At 45.9% G+C, this 20,064-nt stretch overlaps 1 protein-coding gene across 1 annotated transcript in view; it reads right to left on the bottom strand.

Moving 5' to 3' along the window:
- Positions 1-20,064, bottom strand: part of LRRC32 (leucine rich repeat containing 32) — a 353,559-nt gene that overhangs the window by 316,647 nt on the left and 16,848 nt on the right. The window lies entirely within an intron of this gene.

Consider the following 20,064-nt stretch of genomic DNA (forward strand, 5'->3'; position numbering starts at 1 on the left):
ATGCAGAGATTACTTGCCCTCCCCAGATTATGGAAGTTTCTTGCACTTGCTCATGCTCTTGCCTCTACGGGAACTCCGCCATCTACATGCACATTCCTGCTTGTTCACTCCTGAGGGAGGGGCAGCACTCCAGCATCTGCTCCCATCATTGCCTCAGAGGAAACTGCTCTCCTTGGTTGATGTGTCTGAGCCCTCCTCCCTACCTCCTTAAGGGAAGCAAAGACATTTTATTGTGGAAAATTTCAAGCATGCACAAAAATAGAATAGTACAAAGAACCCTGCGTACAAGGCCACTCTGTTTCATTTCTATCCCCCACCACCTCCCCCACTGGATTATTTGGAACAAATCCAAAATATCAAATCCCTTTATCTATAAATATTGCAGTATGTATTTCTAAACCATAAAGGCCTGACCCGAATACCATTATCATATGTCTATTTTCATAATATTTTAACATTATCATCGAATATCCAGTCATGTTTAAAAATGGCCCAGTTGTCTCATAAATGGTCTTTTAAAGTTGGTTTGTTCAGGATCAGGATGCAACAAGGGCCACACATGTCACTTGTTTGTTGGGTCGCTTATGTCTCTTTCAATCTGTAGATTTCTTCCCCTTCTCTTGTTCTTCTCCTGCTTATTTGTGGAATAAACCAGGTTGTTTGTCCCCTGTCATTTTCACATTCTGTACTTTTCCTACTACATCCCCCGTAGTGTTGTTTAACATATTCTTCAGTCCCCTGACTTTCCTATAAATTGTCAGTTAGATCTAAAGACAATTAAATTCAGATTCAAAGTTTTGGCAAGAATACTTTATAGGAGGTGTATGTACAGTAGTCCCCCTTTATCCACGGGGTAAGTTCCAAGACCCCCGGTGGATGCCTGAAACCTTGGATAGTACCGAACCCTAGGTACACTGTGTTTCTTCCAATGCATACATACCTATGATAAAGTTTGATTTATAAATTAGGCACAGAAACTGAATATCCAAATTGCCAGCATCACTATTCTTGAGCTTTGGGGCCATTATTAAGTAAAGTAAGAATTAGTTGGACACAAGTACTGTGATACTCGTGACAGTCAGTCTGATAACACAGATGGCTGCTAAGTGACAAATGGGCTGGATGATTCACATCCCAGGCAAAACGGACAGGGATGATGTGAGATTTCATCATGCTACTTGGAACGGTGCACAATTTAAAACTTATGAATTGTTTATTTCTGGAATTTTCCATTTAATATTTTTGGACCATATTTGACAGCGGGTAACTGGAGCTGTGGAAAGTGAAACCGTGCATAAGAGGAGAGACTACTGTCCTTTCCTCAAAAGGCACATAATATTTCATTGTCTGTCTTTCTGCGCTGCTGAAAGACTTTGATGGTCATTGCCTAGATCCACTATTTTGTTAGAGATTTACAAAACAATGATATTTTAATTTTACTTTCTTCTTCATTTATTAGCTGGAATACTTCTATGAGAGAAACTTCTCTCATCAACTCTGGTTTCTCTGAGGTACAATGTACTTAGGAAAGGCAGGATAAATGCTTTCCTTTTACTTATCAGTTTTCAGAATAACGAGTTGATCCCCTAATATTCTCTAAAGGTGACCAACTGGGTTTTGTTTGTTTTGGTTTTGGTGTTTTTTTGTATCATTATTATAACATAGCTTTAATGTATTTGATATGTTTTAATCTATTACAGTTATTATCACTCAAATCGTCCCAACTTTGGCCAGTGGGGATCTCTTTAATTGGCTTCTGAGTCCTTTTGAACAGACCCTAAGTAATGTTCAGTAGCTTCCTGACTTTCTGGTATGACAAGATGCCCAGGTTTGTCTTGTACATTTTCTGCCCAGATCTGGAATCAGCTATTTATCCAAGAAGTTCTGTTTCTTTAAGTGAGAAGTAGTATTTAGAGACCACAAATCTGGATGTTAGGGGTGCTCAATGCTATTCGGCTGGTCATTATGTCTAGGTTATTCCAGGGTGCAGAGCTAGGAAATACTTTTTTTCTTAAGAAAATTCACACCAAGAGTTCATATTGATATTTTAAATAAAACCTAAGACTATAAGACTTTTACTTAAATTCTTTGATTTTACATTATTGTCTCTTTTCACTAATGCTGAAAATCTTGCTTCCTACGAACATTAACATGATTACTGATTCACTGTTTCCTACTTTCTCTATATATTGTAAAAATGTCAGAGTAGCAATGCCACTACTTTTACAAACAATCTGATGACTGAAAACACCTTATGATTTGTTTGCAGTTCTTTTGTCCTTAGAACATATATCCTACTAGTGATGTGCAGTCAAATCACCACATTTCTAAATCCCTTGAACTATTTCAACTGTGCATGGAGAAGCCATCAACTCAAAACACAGATTCATTAATTTCATTTTGCCTTTGATTTGGGGGGGACTGATTTTGGCTTTTGTTTTGATTTAATTTTGTTTTATTTTTGTGTAAAGCGTTTATCTGGTTCCAAAGGTAATCTGCAAAATGAAGTATATTCAGAGAAGTCTAGCTTCTACCTCCACTCCCTTTACCCTATTTCCTTCCTCCTCCAATAAATAACAGTTTAAATTTTTTATATTTTAACTGATTTTCTTAAATTAAAGAAAATATGTGTGTTTTCCCTTCACTTTCTTTGATAAGTGATAATGCACTATATACAACTTATTCCACTTTGCTTTTTTACTTAAGATTGTACCCTGGAGATTATGTCATAACAGCATCTAGAGACCCTCTTCATTCCCTTTTCTAGGTGCAGAGCCATATACCGTGTGGCCAACTAATCTCTATTGGTGCACATCTTAAAAGTTTCTATTACAAATGGTGCTTCTTCCATCAGTAGTTTTATGCATACATCTTCTCTTATTTTTGCCAGTTTATCTTTGGGATAGATTCCTAGAAGTGGGGTTGCTAGATCAAAGAATAAACACATATGTAATTTTTCTAGAAATTACCAAATTCCCTCCATATAGGGCTTGCACCATTTTGTATTCCTACCACACCAGGTATGAGAAAGCCTCTTTTCCCACAGTCTTGCCAACCGAGTATATTGTCATACTTTTGAGGTTTGTCAATCTGATAAATGAGATATGGCATCTTGCCTTAGTGTTAATTGGTATTTCTCTGATTATGAACAAAGTTAAATATCTTTTCATATGTTTAGGTTCTGATTCACTTTTGGGTCCCTAGTGACATTTGCGTCCCTGGCACAGAGGAGGTCCTTTGGAGAGATTCCTAGAATGAAAGAAGGAACAGGTGAACAAACAGATGAAGAAAAGTCTTGAAGAGGATGGTTGACTTGCACAAAGTCACAAGTCCAATTATCACCAGAATCAGAACTGGAATTGATCTCTTTTTTTTGCCTTGTCTAATTTATTTTTTCTGTCTATAAAATGAATAGGAGTTTATAGTAGAAGTTTTCTGACTATAAAATGAACATGAGTTTACAGTAGAAAGTTTGGAAAGCACACGAAATATAAGCCAAGGCAGAATTTTAATCTTTCTACCCCAAGTCAACCATTTTTAGCATTTCAGTCTATTTCCTCCCAGTCTTTATGCATTTTTTCCATTTATGATCACACTACGTATATGGTTTTGTATTCTGTTCTTTTTCACTTAACACTTTTCCATGTTAGTAACAACTCTTTGCAAACATAATTTTAATGGCTGTACAATATTTCACTCTCCGAGTATATGTTAATATATTTAACCTTTCTATCATTGCTAGACTTCTAGATAGTTTCCAGATTTTTGCTATTTTAAATAAATTCTTCCATGTTCATCTTGTTTTTCACATTCTGAATTTTTCCCCCTTAGGATTTGATTCCTGGAAGTGGAGCTCCTAGAATCCCAACACTGAGTTCCAAGTCCAAGGCTTTTCTTGGCTGTGCTCAGAGGACACTCTTTGCTAAGTTTTGCCCCTGTGACTTCCTGTAGCCCCAGGCTAGTGTCTAGTGTCTATGCTCTGAAGCAGGGACACACTCACACCCAAGTCAGATCAGAGGATGGGCCAGGCTGGGAGGGATGGCGCTCACTCAGGATGAGGAATCAGAATCTCCTGCCATTTGCCCTTGAGTTCCTTGCCTTCCCAAGGCTATTGACAGATACCTTTAACCAATAGGAGGAAACCGCACACTGGCAAGGTCAAGCCTGATGGAGAGTGCAGGGCAGGCAAGGTCAAGTCTGGTGGAGAGTGCAAGCAGGTAGGGATACTGAGCAGACGTGGCCTCTGCTTTGGAAGGACTCACCATCCAGCGAGCAGACATCTGAGGTCATACGTTCCCACCCTGAGAAGGACTCCGTGATAAACTCTAATACAGCACTGTTCACTACAGAGGGATCTGGGAAAGCTGCCTGGAGGAGGCATCAACTGAGTTTAGTAGTAGGGAATATAGGTCTTACCTGACAGATGAGGTTGGGCAGTGATCAATCCTGAGGGGCCCTGTAAGCCAGCTTACAGATCCTGGATCATGTCCTATGCAGTGAAGCAAGGGGATGAGGATCAGGTGTGTGTAAAGGCCAATCCCTCTGGCTGCCGTGTGGAGGGCAGAACTGTAGATGGGAACTGGACAGACAGTTAAAGTGAGACCAACACCCAGGCAGGAGACCATGAAGCCCAGATCAGAGCAGTGGCCGTAGGGACAGAAAAGGAGGGCCAAGATAAGAAATGCCAGGTATACAGTCGATACTCAAAAAAGAAAAAGTTATGTCAATTTATGACCTTCCTGTAGCCTATGGGAAAGAGTGCTGGACTGGGAGGCAAGGTACCTAGGTTCCATTCCCAGAGCCCTGTGATCCGGAGCAAGTCTCTTGCCTATATCTGGGCCCTAATTTCCATTTTTGTACACCGAGGAGGTTGTAACAGGTCATCTCCAGGGGCTCTTATGTTCTGAAAACTCTTTGATCCTAAGGCTGCAAAGTAGCCGAGGTCCCTGGAGGGGAGAGGAGGGAGAAAACAGAGGCTGAGCAGAAAGAGCAGCCGGGGCTGGGGTCTTGGGGTCTAGGCTCTCTGTCTCTCCACCCCATCAATCTCATAGGCTTAATGTCAGTGGGGCGGCTGGGCCGAAGCCAGAGGCCAGCTGCAGGGAGGGAGGAATTGTCTCTGGCTCGAGGAAGAGAGAGGAAAGAATGCAGAGTTTCCAAAAAGCTGTGAACAAGTCATCCGCTCCGGCTGGGTGCCCAGAGGTTTTGCAACTGTCCTGGGGGCCTGAATAACAGAGCGAGCCAACACGGGAGGGCGGCTCGTTCCCCTTCTGTGCATCAGAACCTGCACGATAATGAGGGGCACTGAAGACGCCTCTGGCTGCAGGTAAGAGAAAACCCTGTCTCCAGAGCTTCTAAATATAGCAAGGAAATATATCAGCTCTCATGCTGCAAGCCCAGAGAGGGTGGCTCCGCTCCAGCAGTAGCTCCTGGTACCATCAGGAACAGAGGGTTTTCTATTTCCCTCTTGTCCTTGGCTGGCTCCCTTTGTGGCCCCATGACACCTGCCAGTGACAACAGAGACTACACGTTTCTGTGTGAATGTCCCGCAGGGAAGTGCAACAGAGGACTTTCTCCCAACCCTGAACTAAAGTCCTCTTCTTTGGTTTGAACAGGACAACTTGGGTCATGTTTCCAATCAATAACAGTCTCTCAGGGAATGGCATGTGCTGATTGGCTCAGATTAATTGAGATCTAATGTTAAACCTGGGGGCTGAGAGAATGAGCAGAATTGCGGTCCTATAAGGAAGAAATTGGGGAGTAGTTGCTGGATGGGCAATTAACATGTCTATGGGATGATAATCCTCTGTTCCCCATCAGCTCATCCAATCCCCACCCAGCCTGGGGGTCAACAGGATGGGTGTCCTCTCTAGGTGACCACTGAGGTCCCTGAGACATAGAAGGTGGAGTGACTTGCTTGGATCACACAGTGGGTAAGTGGCAGAGCCTGAATTGGGAAAAATAAACACATAGCAAACACAGAGCAGACCTCCAGCTGCCAGCCTCGAGGCAAGCTCCTGTGGGCTTCCACAGTGCCTGCCCCCAGCGGCTCTGTCTCAGAACCCACCTTGCAGTGCGGAAGCGCACCTCCCTCTCCAGCCTGAGCATGCACGCACTCGCTCACGGTGTGAGGCTTCCCAAGGGCTTAGGGATCCGAGGCCAGGGGTGTGGATTCGAATCTCGACCTCGAGCTTCTGTGTCCTCCTCTGTGAGATGGGAGTGTGAACCCCACCTTCTCCTCTTGGCATAATTGTTGGGGGAGTGAAATGAAATGAGGAGATGATGCTTTACTAATTCTGAACCATCAGGTTTTCCATCTCCTGGTGGAAAATGGTCATTCCATGGGCCTCATCTTCACTAAAAGACATCAGGAAACAGGGAGCCAGAGGGACCACCAATGAGACACCCAGACATGGATCCATTTGGTGAAATGCATAGTTCAAATCCATCAGTTGATAGATAAGGAGATCTGTCCAGAGAGGGGCAGTAACCAGCCCAAGGTCACACAGGACTAGAACCCAGGGCCCTGGCTCCCAGCCCTTCCTCCTGCACCAGGTCTGCTGCCTGGTCTGAGGTGGCGACGGCACAGCTGCAATATGGTCTGTGCCCGCCAGCACGTCCCCAGGTTTCTCGGGGGCCATTCTTCAGGGGTTCACTGAGGCGAGGCCACACTTCCCCTCTGGTGGCTTCCTGTTTGGGCCAAACAATGACTCTTGCCGGGACCTGGTGCCAGCTGGCTGCAGCTGTTGGCAAAGCATTGACTTCTTGCATGCAGAAAGGGGAGATCCTGAAAGCATTGACTTCTTGCATGCAGAAAGGGGAGATCCTGAAAGCATTGACTTCTTGCATGCAGAAAGGGGAGATCCTGAAAGCATTGACTTCTTGCATGCAGAAAGGGGAGATCCTGAAAGCATTGACTTCTTGCATGCAGAAAGGGGAGATCCTGAAAGCATTGACTTCTTGCATGCAGAAAGGGGAGATCCTGAAAGCATTGACTTCTTGCATGCAGAAAGGGGAGATCCTGAAAGCATTGACTTCTTGCATGTAGAAAGGGGAGATCCTGAAAGCATTGACTTCTTGCATGCAGAAAGGGGAGATCCTGAAAGCATTGACTTCTTGCATGCAGAAAGGGGAGATCCTGAAAGCATTGACTTCTTGCATGCAGAAAGGGGAGATCCTGAAAGCATTGACTTCTTGCATGCAGAAAGGGGAGATCCTGAAAGCATTGACTTCTTGCATGCAGAAAGGGGAGATCCTGAAAGCATTGACTTCTTGCATGCAGAAAGGGGAGATCCTGAAAGCATTGACTTCTTGCATGCAGAAAGGGGAGATCCTGAAAGCATTGACTTCTTGCATGCAGAAAGGGGAGATCCTGAAAGCATTGACTTCTTGCATGCAGAAAGGGGAGATCCTGAAAGCATTGACTTCTTGCATGCAGAAAGGGGAGATCCTGAAAGCATTGACTTCTTGCATGTAGAAAGGGGAGATCCTGAAAGCATTGACTTCTTGCATGCAGAAAGGGGAGATCCTGAAAGCATTGACTTCTTGCATGCAGAAAGGGGAGATCCTGAAAGCATTGACTTCTTGCATGCAGAAAGGGGAGATCCTGAAAGCATTGACTTCTTGCATGCAGAAAGGGGAGATCCTGAAAGCATTGACTTCTTGCATGCAGAAAGGGGAGATCCTGAAAGCATTGACTTCTTGCATGTAGAAAGGGGAGATCCTGAAAGCATTGACTTCTTGCATGCAGAAAGGGGAGATCCTGAAAGCATTGACTTCTTGCATGCAGAAAGGGGAGATCCTGAAAGCATTGACTTCTTGCATGCAGAAAGGGGAGATCCTGAAAGCATTGACTTCTTGCATGTAGAAAGGGGAGATCCTGAAAGCATTGACTTCTTGCATGCAGAAAGGGGAGATCCTGAAAGCATTGACTTCTTGCATGCAGAAAGGGGAGATCCTGAAAGCATTGACTTCTTGCATGCAGAAAGGAGAGGTCCTGGTGCCCCCAGCCGGGAACCCCACACTCAGACGTGGTCTTTGGGCCCCACTGAATTCAGTAATCCCTTCATGCACTGATCACACGCACATGAGCACCTTGTTTGCCAGGTTCCATCTGGGTATCCAGAACACAGAGGTACATCAGACGAGGGTTTAGCAATTCTGCAAACATTTAGCCTCTGCCCGTGAGGAGTAAGACATTGTACGAGGTACCAGTGATGCAGATACGAATAAGGTACACCCTATAAACTTGATGACTGGTGCATCTATTTGTCCTCCCAGGGCCTTGCAAGAGCTCTGAGTGGGTTGTCAGTCATTTACACGCTTGTGTGAACTAGTGCAAACAGCTCTTTCCTGACGGAATGTCTCAGGACACATGGGGAAGGGTGTGAGTAAAACTAATAAAGATGAAATGTTTATGACGGCTTTTTTCAGTAGGTGAGAAAGTCAAGATTCGGACGTGCAAAGGGACTTACTTAAGGTAGGGAATGGAGCCAGGACCTTGACCCAGGCTTTCAGAGTCCAAGCCTGGCACACCAAGACACTTCAAAGAGCATCCAATGTAATGTGGAGAGTCACAGGATTAGAGATGCAGGGGGGGCGCCCAGGTGCACATGGGGTAGGGGTGCTTGTTGCTGGATAAAATCTGCGGGGGAGACTGGACAACGGGAGGGAAATATTGAGTGCTCTCTATGTGGCAGGCACCTAGCCAGGTGTCACTCTACAGACGAGGAAAATGAAGTGGGAAAAGCCTCCCTGAACATCTGGAAAGCAGCACAGCTGACACCTTCACCCAGGATCCACACTGTGCTGGTGCCCTTAGTCTGCCCATCCTTTCAGTCATCTCTCTCCAGCGCCTCATCTTGCGTGGCCCAATTTCTGGCTGGAATCCTGGCTGGGACCGAGCTGGACCCTTCTCCCACCTTCCTGCCTTGTTCCCAATCTCTATTGCGATGCCCCCCATGGCCCCATCCACACCCACCTGAGACAGAAGAGCGACCGGGCAGGGTCTGCCTTTCCCTGGGCCTCCTGCATTGTTTCTGGGCTGGTGCTGTTGTGGAAACAATGAGACAGGGGTTTCCAAGGGCTGGAACTGGGTCCCTCCATGTCCCCTACCTCCTGGGACAGGCTGGAACTCCCGGGCTCTCACCTAGAAGAAGCAGAGTGTCCCGCAAGTTGGGGGTGGTGCCTGAACCCAGGCCTGCCTGCCGCTACCCTCCGGCTGGGGGTGGGGGGACGAGGGAGGAGAAGCAGCAGAGGCTCCTCCCACTGAGCTGCAGGATCCTTAGGGGCCACCCAAGGCGACCCCTCTTGGTTGGGCAGCAGGAACAGACCCAGAGTAAGGGACACACCGAGGCCACTAGGTGGATGACGCCCGCATCTGCTTCAAGCCCAACCTCTCCCCTGCGTGCCACACACAGACCTCCACATGCTCCAGAGACCTTCCTAACCCACAAGAACCAACACCCAACATGTCCCCCCGAACTCCTCTCCCCACGTCCCCTCCATCAGGGAAAGGCACCAGAAGCCTGGAGTCACCCCTGACCATCTCTCTCTACCCTCAGCCCCTGTCCTTACCCGGGTTTTCCAGCAGTTCGACTTGCTAAACTACTCTCGACCCTGTGATCTTCTCTCCAGGCCATCGCCCCTCCCCTAGTCTGGGCCTCATCATCTGTACTCAGTTATGACAATGGCCTCCCGACTTGTCTCCCTGACCCCAGTCTTGCTTCTTCCCATCCATCCTCCGCTCAGCAGCCAGAGTGGTCTTTCAGAAGTACGAATCTAAGTGTGTCTCTTCCGTGCTTAAATGGAGCCCAGGCTTTTAACCTGTGTGATACGCCCAGGCCTCCCACTCCAACTTTGCCTCTAAAGCAAAACCCTGTCAATGGGCCCTGATCCATTAGCTGTTGCTGGCTTCTTCACTCATGGCCACGAGTCCATTTCAGAGGGGGCCCCTTGGAAAGGGCTCCTCCTCTTTCCCACCAGCACCAGCACTGCTGTCTCAGTTTGAGTTCCTCCAAAATCAGAGTATGACTCAAGGCTCTGGTGTAAGTAGTTTAGAGGGAGGTGATCCTGAGAAGTGAGAGTAGGGGAGTGGAAGGAGTGCAACAGGGAAGGAAGAAAAGCCCACACTAGGTGTGCTCTATCCGTCTGTACAGTAAGCAATGGAACTGCATTCCACCAGCACCCTGCGAAGCCTACGGAACACCTCCCAGAACCGTCCACCTGCAGGATGGGGAGCTGGAGGTTGATCCTGACACTTACCGCATCAGGTGAGGGGCCTTTAGACCTCTTGGCTGTGTCATCTGCTCAAGCAAGCTCCGGTGGTGCTGAAGAAACTGTGGCCAATGTGGAGACTCCCAGCGCAAGCATGGGGTAGGACACTGGCCTCGGGAGGTGATCTTTGCCAGTAATCAGAAGTGAGCCAAGGGATGTAACAACGGCTTCTGAGGCGACTGCACAGAAACATTCTTTAATCGTTCAGTACATGTGCCTTGTTGGTGCTCAGTGTGCAGGAGGTGTCCCGAGTTGCTGAAGAGGAGCCTGTGGTCAGAGTGCACCTGAGCGGCTCTGGAAGGAGCCTTGACTTTGCTGTCAGACTTCCTGGGTTCAAACCCCACTTGGGTTGGCACCTGCTGTGGGTCCTGTAGCAGGCCACAACACTCTTGAGCCACCGTGTTGTCACATAAAATAGGGACAGTAAATTCTACCATATGAGGTGTTGATGAGAATCAAACGTGTCATCAGAAATGAATGCATGTGGCAGAGTCAGATGCCAAATACAGCTGGTTATGTCTATTTCGTTCTTCCCTCAAGAAGATGCCGCCTTAAACTCTTCCTTACTCAGCTCCCTCAGCCATGAGCACCCCATCTCCTCCATGCTGTAGGTTTAGCCTATGTTACCAGGAGCTCTGGCCTCCTATGGGCAGTGCCGACGCATCTGCAGTCCCCTCCCCTACTCCAGGGTACAGAGCAGAAGTAGCTTTTGTGGAAGCACAGAAGAGTTGGCAGTGCATGCCACACAGCAATAAAATTTTTCTAAATCCCCATGAGCTGTCTCTGTCTTTCCCCCAAATCCCCCTTCTGAGCCAGCTGCCTTTATCACATGGGCAAATTTAGCTTGAGCCAACACCTCTAGTTCTACTCCTCCATGCTTATCCCTCCTCTTTGGGATCTGACCTCCACTCACCTGTTCTGGGTAGAATTGTGTCCCCCCACCAAGCCAGATTCATAAGTTGAAGCCCTAACCCTCAATATCTCAGAATGTGACCTTATTTGGAAATAGGGTTGATGCAGATGTCACATGAGATTATAATGGAGTAGGATGGGCCCCTAACCCAATATGACTGGTGCCCTAATAAAGACGGGAAATTTGGACACAGAGACACATACATAGTGAGAGCTTCATGTGAAGACTGCAATTGTACCTCTCAAGCCAGGGAACTACTGGGAAGCCAGGAGAGGGCCCTGGAACAGATCTTTCCCCGGTGCCTTCAGAGGGCACGCAGCCTTCCCAACACCTTGATCTTGAACTTCCAGCCTCCAGAACCAAGAGACGATATATTTCTGTTGTTTTAACCCACCCAGTTTGTGGTACTTTGTTCCAGCGGCCCTAGCAAACTAACACACCACCCAAAAGGGCAACTTATTTTTCTGCTGCACATATCATGTTCCTATCCTTACCTTCTTTTTAAAATTATTTAATATTTATTTATAAATAAACAATATTTTTGTCCCAACCCTTGGAATACCTTTGTTCCTCTGTTCATGTGTCTCTTTCTTGACTCCCTGTTGGACTGTGAGCCCCTTGGAGGTGGGGCCTGTGTCATTCTCATTGTTGTATCTTCAGGACCCGGCAAAGAGCCTGGCCCACAGGAAACATTAGTAAAGGTTTCCTGGAGATTTCTTGAAGGAGGTAACCCTGATGCTTACCCTTGAAGTGTGGTCCCTTTGGACAGGCAGAGCTACCAAAGGAAGGCATTCCAGCGAGGAGAATGGCATGAGGCAGGAAAATGCAGGGCAGGAATGAGCGAGCAGCTCACTGTTGGCTGGGGGCTAGGGTGTGGGACACGGGAAGGCACAGAGGCAGGGTGGGACCAGAGGGTGGGGAGAGGTGGGCGTCAGGGTTTCAGGGTTTGGGAATGCATTTAATTGAGAATGCCATGGGGGTGGTGAAGAACCATGGATAAGAGAGGGGCTCTGGGAACGGAGCTACAGAACAGACAGAAGACAGGGAGGCCACAGTCCAGGTGAGAGATGACAAAAGCCTGAACCCTCAGGGGCCTGAGGATGAAGAGAAGATGAAAGACATTTAGGAGGAAGAAATGTGGGCCTGATGACTGATTTAGAGATATTTTCCCCTTTGAGGTGCCTACGTCCAAGATCCTCCTCCTTCTGAAGATGCCACACTGAGAATTTCCATGATGTCGGCAGTGACATATAAATCACCCCGCCCCCGGTGCCCTCTGTGACAGCTGTCAGTCTTGGGGAGGGAGCAAAGGAACGAGCAACCCCCACCTCAGGCTGCCGAGCTTTCTGGTCCACAATTCAAAATGTGGGGGAAGCGAGTCATTTTTCACCTTCTTTTTAATATCAATTTTTTCTTATCACTCATGACTAATGGTAAGTTAACTGTATAAAGAAAATCTGAACGTACAGTGGCATTAGATCTTATAAGGTGAAAATTGCATTCAATAAAAATAACCCTGGATAATCCCTTAAGTGGAAGGACCTGGGATATTAGAAATTCAGAAGACAAAGATTACTTTATATAATGACATTTTACTGTGACCTCTGTTTCTCTGGAGCATCAAAGACCGAGGTCTAGTTTGAAATGGATGAAAGGGCAGAGTTTGGAGGTGGTGAGTAGGTAGATTAAATGCTTGCTGGGTATGAGCCCATTATATGGATAAATAAAAGAAGAAAATAAAAATCATCTGAAATCCTCCTCTTACTCTTAGTTTGTGGTGAATATCTCTTTCCAGTCTTTTTTTTTCCCCCCCTAATTCACATTAAAAGCTATACTTAGTAGAGTATGAAGTGCCTCTTGATGTGGTGACCTGAGAAAGACACATCACCTCTGTGGTATTCCTGCCAAAAAGGCAGAACCTGACAGAGGAAACATCAGACAAACCCAAACTGAAAACCAGTCTATAAGATTATTGGCCCAGACTCATCAAAATGTCAATGTCATGAAACCCAATGAAAGACTAATTGTTTCAGACTAATGGAGATGAAAGAGACATGGCAACCAAATAGAATGCATGATCCTGGATTTCATCCTAGATCAGAGGGGGAAATTGCTATAAAGGACATTACTGGGGCATTTAGTGAAATTTGAATCTGACCTGAGGGTTAGATAGCGGTGTTATAGCAATATTAAATGTCCTGAATTTGATAACTGTACTGTAGTTATGTAAAAGAATGTCCTTTTTCTTAGGAAAAAAATGTTGAAATAGTTGGGGTAATGATGTATGCAGCTTATTCTCAAATAGTTCGGGGAAAATATGTATATAGAGAGATAAAAAATGACAAAGCAAAATGTTAACAATTGCTAACAGCTGGTGAAACTGAGTGAAGGATATTTGGAAGTTCAATTCTTCTGCAAGTTTGAATTTGTTTCAAAACTAAAAGGTTAAAAAAAAAAGTCCAGTCCAATTAAAATTAAAACTTCAATCTCTGGGAAAAAATATTTGAAAAGACATATCCGACAAAAGACTATTATCCAAAATATACAAAGAACACTTAAAACTCAATAATAAGAAAACAAACTGCACAATTTATTAAATGTGCAAAATACCTGAATAGACAACTCACCAAAGAAGATATACCAACTGCATGAAAATCATATGTTATCAAGGAATTACAAGTTAAAACAACGAGATAATACTACAGACCTATTTGAATATCCAAAATCCAAAACGCTGACAACACCAAATGCTGGAGAGGATGTGGAGCAACAGGAACTCTCATTCATTGCTGGTGGGAATGCAAAATGGTACAGTCACCGTGGAAGAGAGTTTGACAGTTTCTTACAAAACTAAACATACTTTTACTATATGATCCATCAATTGCACTCCTTGGTATTTACCCAAATGAGCTGAAAATTTACGTCCACACAAAAACCTGCACACAGATGTTTATAGCAGCTTTATTCATAATTGCTAAAACTTGGAAGCAACCAAGATGTCCTTCAGTAGGTGAATAAACAAATAAACTATGTACATCCAGACAATGGAATATTATTCAGAGCTAAAGGGAAGTGAGCTATCAAACCATGAAGACAGGGAGGAAATTTAAATGCATATCAGTGAGTGAAAGAAGCCAATCTGAAATGGCTACATACTGTATGATTCCAATTATATGACATTCTGGAAAAGGCAAAACCATGGAGACAGAAAAAACATCAGTAGTTGCCAGAGGCTGCAGGGAGAAGGAGATGAACAGGCAGAGCATGGAGGAGTTTTGGGGAAGTGACACTCTTCTGTATGATGTTATGATGGTGGATACATGTCATTATACATTTGTCCAAACCCATAGAATGTCCAACACCAAGAGTGAACCCTAATGTAAACTATGGACTCTGGGTGATAATGATGTGTCAGTATAGGTTCATCAGTTATAACAAATGTACCGTTGTGGTGGCCATGTCAGTGGGGAGAGGTTGTGCCTTTTGGGGGACAGGGAATATGTGAGAACTCTCTGTACTCTCTGCTCAAGTTTGCTGTGAACCTAAAACTGCTCGTTAAAAAGTCTGTGAAAACAAAACAAAATTTTAGTCTCCTACTACACTCCTATTAAATGGATTAAAAAGGACGACAACGATACCAAGTTGTTAGTGAAGATGAACAGCAACTGGAACTCTTATTCATGGCTGGCGGGAAGTGAAAACTGAAGAGTCACTTTGGAAAACAGTTTGTCAGCATCTCTGGAAGTTAAACACACACTTGCCATGGGACCCAACACTCCCACTCCTGGGTATTTACCCAAGAGAAAGGAAAACTTATGCTCACCCAAAAACCTATAGGTGAATGTTTATACCAGCTTTATTTATAATTCCAGCCCCAAACTGGAAACAACTCAAATGTTCTTCAGTAGGTGAATGGTTGGACAAAGTGTCATACATCCACTCAGCAGAATACTACTCAGTAATGGCAAGGAACCTTGATACTTTCAGCAACATGGATGACTCTCAGATGGGTTGTACTAAGTGAAAGAGCTGAGACTCAAAAGGCTACATACTGTGTGGTTTCATTTATATGGAAGAAGCAAAACTATGGCAGAAAACAGGTCAGTGATCGCTAGGGACGGGATGGAGGAAAGAGTTGACGACATTAGGGTGCAAGGGAACTTTCTGGGCTGATGGGAATGCTTTACATCGTGACTGTGCTGGTGGCTACCTAACTGTTATGAGTCTGTCAAAACTCATAGAACTGTACATTAAGGGTGAATTTTACCGTATGTAAATTATATCTCAATTACACAAAAAGACAAATGAACAGAATTTCTCAAAACTTCTTCTCCTTCCCTACAGCTCCCAGACAGATACACTTCAGAAACACGTGATGGGAAAAGGAAGGTTTAAGGCAAACAATTTTGGGATTTTGTGGAACCCCCTTTGTGGTCTCTGCCAGCTGGTCCCTGCGCTCGGGGCACATACCCCTGACTGACCACCTGTCCGTGCCCTCTCCATTCCTGCTGAGGGGTTCTTCTATAGCGTCCCCTTGTCCTGGAGGGCAGACTTCTTGGGCAGGGATATTTTGCGATGACTCAGGCCCAGCTACCGTGCACTGTGTCCAGCTGGTCCCCTAAGAAACATTCCTCTCTTTTGTTGCCAAACTCTGGAAGCACAGGCTGCTCCCACAGCAGTCCCCACCCCCGGTTTGGGCTACCCCCAGGGGCAGCTCCCACCGTCCTCTCGTCTTCAGCCTTTTCCATCTGAGAGGTGGGCTCAGGCTCTGTGTCCTCTCAGCTCCAGGGAAGCCCCGGTGGCCAGGCTTGAGCCTTGTGCGATGAAGCACAGCACTTGGACAACTCCCTCCATGGCAAGTCTCAGTCCCTTTCCTCCTCTCCCAGGTCGGAGTGAGTCTGGAGGCAGGTGATGGGGTGATGATATCTTAATCTCTGCCAGAGTCCTGCTGGGTTGTGTCTGGTGCTGCTTCTTTTTTTTGTTGTTTTTTGCTGTACGCGGGCCTCTCACTGTTGTGGCCTCTCCCGTTGCGGAGCGCAGGCTCCGGACGCGCAGGCTCAGCGGCCATGGCTCACGGGCCCAGCCGCTCCGCGGCACGTGGGATCTTCCCGGACCGGGGCACGAACCTGTGTCCCCTGCATCGGCAGGCGGACTCTCAACCACTGTGCCACCAGGGAAGCCCTGGTGCTGCTTTTGAGGTTCTGGGGGACAGCAGCAATTCTGAGACAGGAAAGGCCCATTTAGCATACAATTACACATAACTAGTATGTTATTTTAACAAAACTGGGATCTTTCTTACACGTTTTATAATCTGCTTTTCCACTTCACACTATGTTTTGAGCATCTTTTCATGTCAGTAAGCACACCTCTACATTCATACCCTTTTAAATGACTGATCAGTATTCCCTTGTATGGAGGTATTGTAATTTACTATACTGAACCCTGACTGTTGGCTGTTTCAGGTTGTTTCTAATTCTAGGTTATTATTAACAATGCTATGATTGTCTATTTACATGCAGCTGATGGTGCTTTAGCTGCAGGGTCCTCACTTGCTCAGAACCTTTCCACATGTCCAGGAGAGCAGTCTGGCAATATTATATTCATGATTTTGTCTTCTTTTTGTAAGAAGGGACCTCTAAATTGTATGAGCTTCAGGCCCCACAAAAGCTGGATGTGCCCTTGGCTATGATAAACAACCTCACAGTCGTTTTTCTTTGGCTACATCTAGAAGTGTAGCCAGAATTGCTGGGTTGAAGCAAATGCGCATTTTTAAGATTCCTGGAACATATTGCCAAGTAGCCCTCCAGAAACACTGATCTAATTTACACCCCATCCCTGCCCTGGCCAAGATACCCAAGCATGTGTTGATTTCTATGGGATTGTAGTTCCCTGTTACTGTGGCTTGGTTGTAGCTGCCATTAGCATTTTCTCCCCAAAGCAGGGGTCTTGACCTGAGATCCGTGAGACACAAGGGTAGAATTCCTAGGGCTGTGAACCTGGATGAGAAAAATTTACATCTTTCTTTTCCTCATTAGCATTTAGTTGAAGTGTAATAGCGCTTTCCATCATGAATGTGGGCCACAAATCCCTGAAGCATTACTAGGACCTGTGACGTTAGCAGTTCCACTACCAACAGAAATCAGAGATGTTTTCATGTCTTGTTACAGCTGTTGAAGGTCTCTCAAAATATCGTTCATGCTCAACAGTGCTTCAAAATTACAGTAATTATTAGATCTGCAACTAGGTTTTGGTATTTAATGTGTTAATTAAAAAACATGTATTACCCAATTACCATTATTTTTTAATATTTTGAAAACTGCATTCAGTAGGATTGATTTCCTTTGTAGTCATGCATTTTTGTTTTGTTTTATGAATTAAAAAACGTTATTCTGAAAAGGGGTCCACAGGCTCATCAGACTGCCAGAGGGTTCACGCACAATCAAGGTCAGAACACTTGCCGTGTGGGACTCTTGACTCGCATGTTCTTGAAACTTGTGCATGATACAAAAGGAAAGGAATTAAACTTTCATGACTGCTGCCTGGAGCCAGGCTCTGTGTCAGGTGCTGGGGTACAGAGGGGGCAGGATGGCCCCCTGCCCTTGAGGAGCTCACAGTCTAGGTGGGAGATGCAATTTCACAGCTCCTGCCACTCACTGTCCTGTGGGCTGGGGATTCAGGTTCTCAGATTTTCCAGGATTTTAAGAAAATCATATGTCCATATTTATATATGGTCCCATATAAAACAACTCTTTCAATTTTTTAAATGTTGGCAACCAATCCAGATTTTTATAAACCACTGTGTGGGCCAAATAAAGCATGACTGAGGGCTAAATCTGGCCCACAGGCCACCAGTTTTCAACCTTTGCTCTAGGAGGAGAACAGAATTACAGTTAGGGTGGAAAAAATTCATTCTGTGGAACAAAGCAGCAAGGATTGAGCCCCCATACACACCTCCACTCTGCTCCTGCAAACCAGAGAGAAAAGGAATTGGAGCCCTGGTCTTGGGAAGAGAAAACATGTGAGAAGGAGCTCTGTGGTGGGCAATGTAGGTGGGGCGGGATCCCTGCAACCTGGCTGCAGCCCAGGTGAGGAGAGGCCTGGCCGGAGGCAGATGATACTGTGGTGAGGGCTTCAAGGGAGCTACGGGAACAATGCGGTCAATTAAGTGATTGTATACCCAGAAAACACAAGAGCCTCTAGCAGAGAAACAAAAACCAAAAACAAATGTAAAAACAAAACAAACAACAATTAAAAAAAAAACCCTATTTGAATTAAGACAATTGATAAGGTTATTGGCTATAAGATAAATATACAGGGGCTTCCCTGGTGGCGCAGTGGTTGAGAGTTCGTCTGCCGATGCAGGGGACGCGGGTTTGTGCCCTGGTCCGGGAAGATCCCACATGCAGTGGATCGGCTGGGCCCGTGAGCCATGGCCGCTGAGCCTGCACGTCCGGAGCCTGTGCTCCGCAACGGGAGAGGCCACAACAGTGAGAGGCCCGCGTACCAAAAAAAAAGCAAGATGCAGGAAACCATATATTATATGATCCCATTTTTACAAAACAGTGATACATGCATAAGTTTATTTGCATATAATTTAAATGTATCTGTCAATGGTGACTTGATTATGGAGAAAATATACAGAAGGTTAGACAGGAGAATGTTAGTAAGCTACCTAGGGTGAAAGAATATGGTTGGTGCAAGCTGACATGGGTGGCTCGGGAATGGCAGAGGGAACCAAGCCCACCCCACCGCCCCACCCCAAATAAAGCAGGGGCCTTTGGAATTTGACTTTCTTACCCTGTAGCCTAGCCAGTCCCTCACCCCCACAATGCTTGACTCCTGGCACCCATCCCTTGGCCATCCCTCCCACCACCCCTTATGGGTGGCCTTCCATATTTTTCTCCATGATTCTAGAACGGGACAGCCAAGGCACTGAGGGGAGGGGAAGGCCAGGAGGGTCCCAGGGTAGGGGGACCTTTCAATGCATGAGAATGGACCTCAGGGTCTAAAGTGCAGCTCTTGCAAATTCATGGGAGTGAGGGGAAGAGGCTAGAAGGAATATTAATTCACTCACTCATCTTAAGTCCTCCTTCAGTCTCAGCTTACAGATTCCATCCTCAGAGAGGACTTCTCTGAGTCTGCCCATTTCATTCTGTCTCCCTATTATTTTCTCTCATAATACTCATCAAAGTTTGCCATTTTGTCTTTATTCTTGTGTGTGTGTGTGTGTGTGTGTGTGCGCGCGCGCGTGCGTGCGCGCGCACAGTCCTGTATTTAATGCCTATTCCCCTCCCTGCCAAATAAACAGCACCACCAGCACCACCAGAGGAGGGAGCTTGTATGTACAGCACAGTATGTCAGTTGAATTCAATAATTTCCTACTCACTTATCCTCTTTTTCATTGACTCACTCTTTTATTCATTTATTCCCTTATTCATTCCAGAAACGTGCTCTTGGCCAGTGACTTTTCCCCTGATCTGAGTCTTCCACTTTCTAGGGTGGCTTTCTGGGGGGAGGTGGGAGTGGGAACGTGACTGCATAATTCTGGGAATGCATCCACAACCTGGGAGAGCTGGGTGAGTCTGAAGCTCTCCAGGGAAGGAGGGGAGATTCCAAAAAGCTAGAGGGTCAGAGCGAAAGGTGCTGGAGGATCAGAGAGGACAGAGTTGGGAGTGATAGGGTGAAGGATGTACAAAATTCTTTGCCCCCACCCTCACATCTGCCCACTGCCCAGCTTCTGCTCTGGCAGTCTGCTCTGTCTGGAAGAGGCTCTCCCCATCTCCACATGCTGAAATGCTACCCTTCCCTGCAGGGCCAGCCCAGATGTCCTCGAGGTCTCCTCTGAATCCTCCAGCTGGAAGGGCCGCTCCCTGCTGCAA

Source organism: Lagenorhynchus albirostris, chromosome 9 (genome assembly GCF_949774975.1).
Source record: "Lagenorhynchus albirostris chromosome 9, mLagAlb1.1, whole genome shotgun sequence".
Lineage (NCBI taxonomy): Eukaryota > Metazoa > Chordata > Mammalia > Artiodactyla > Delphinidae > Lagenorhynchus > Lagenorhynchus albirostris.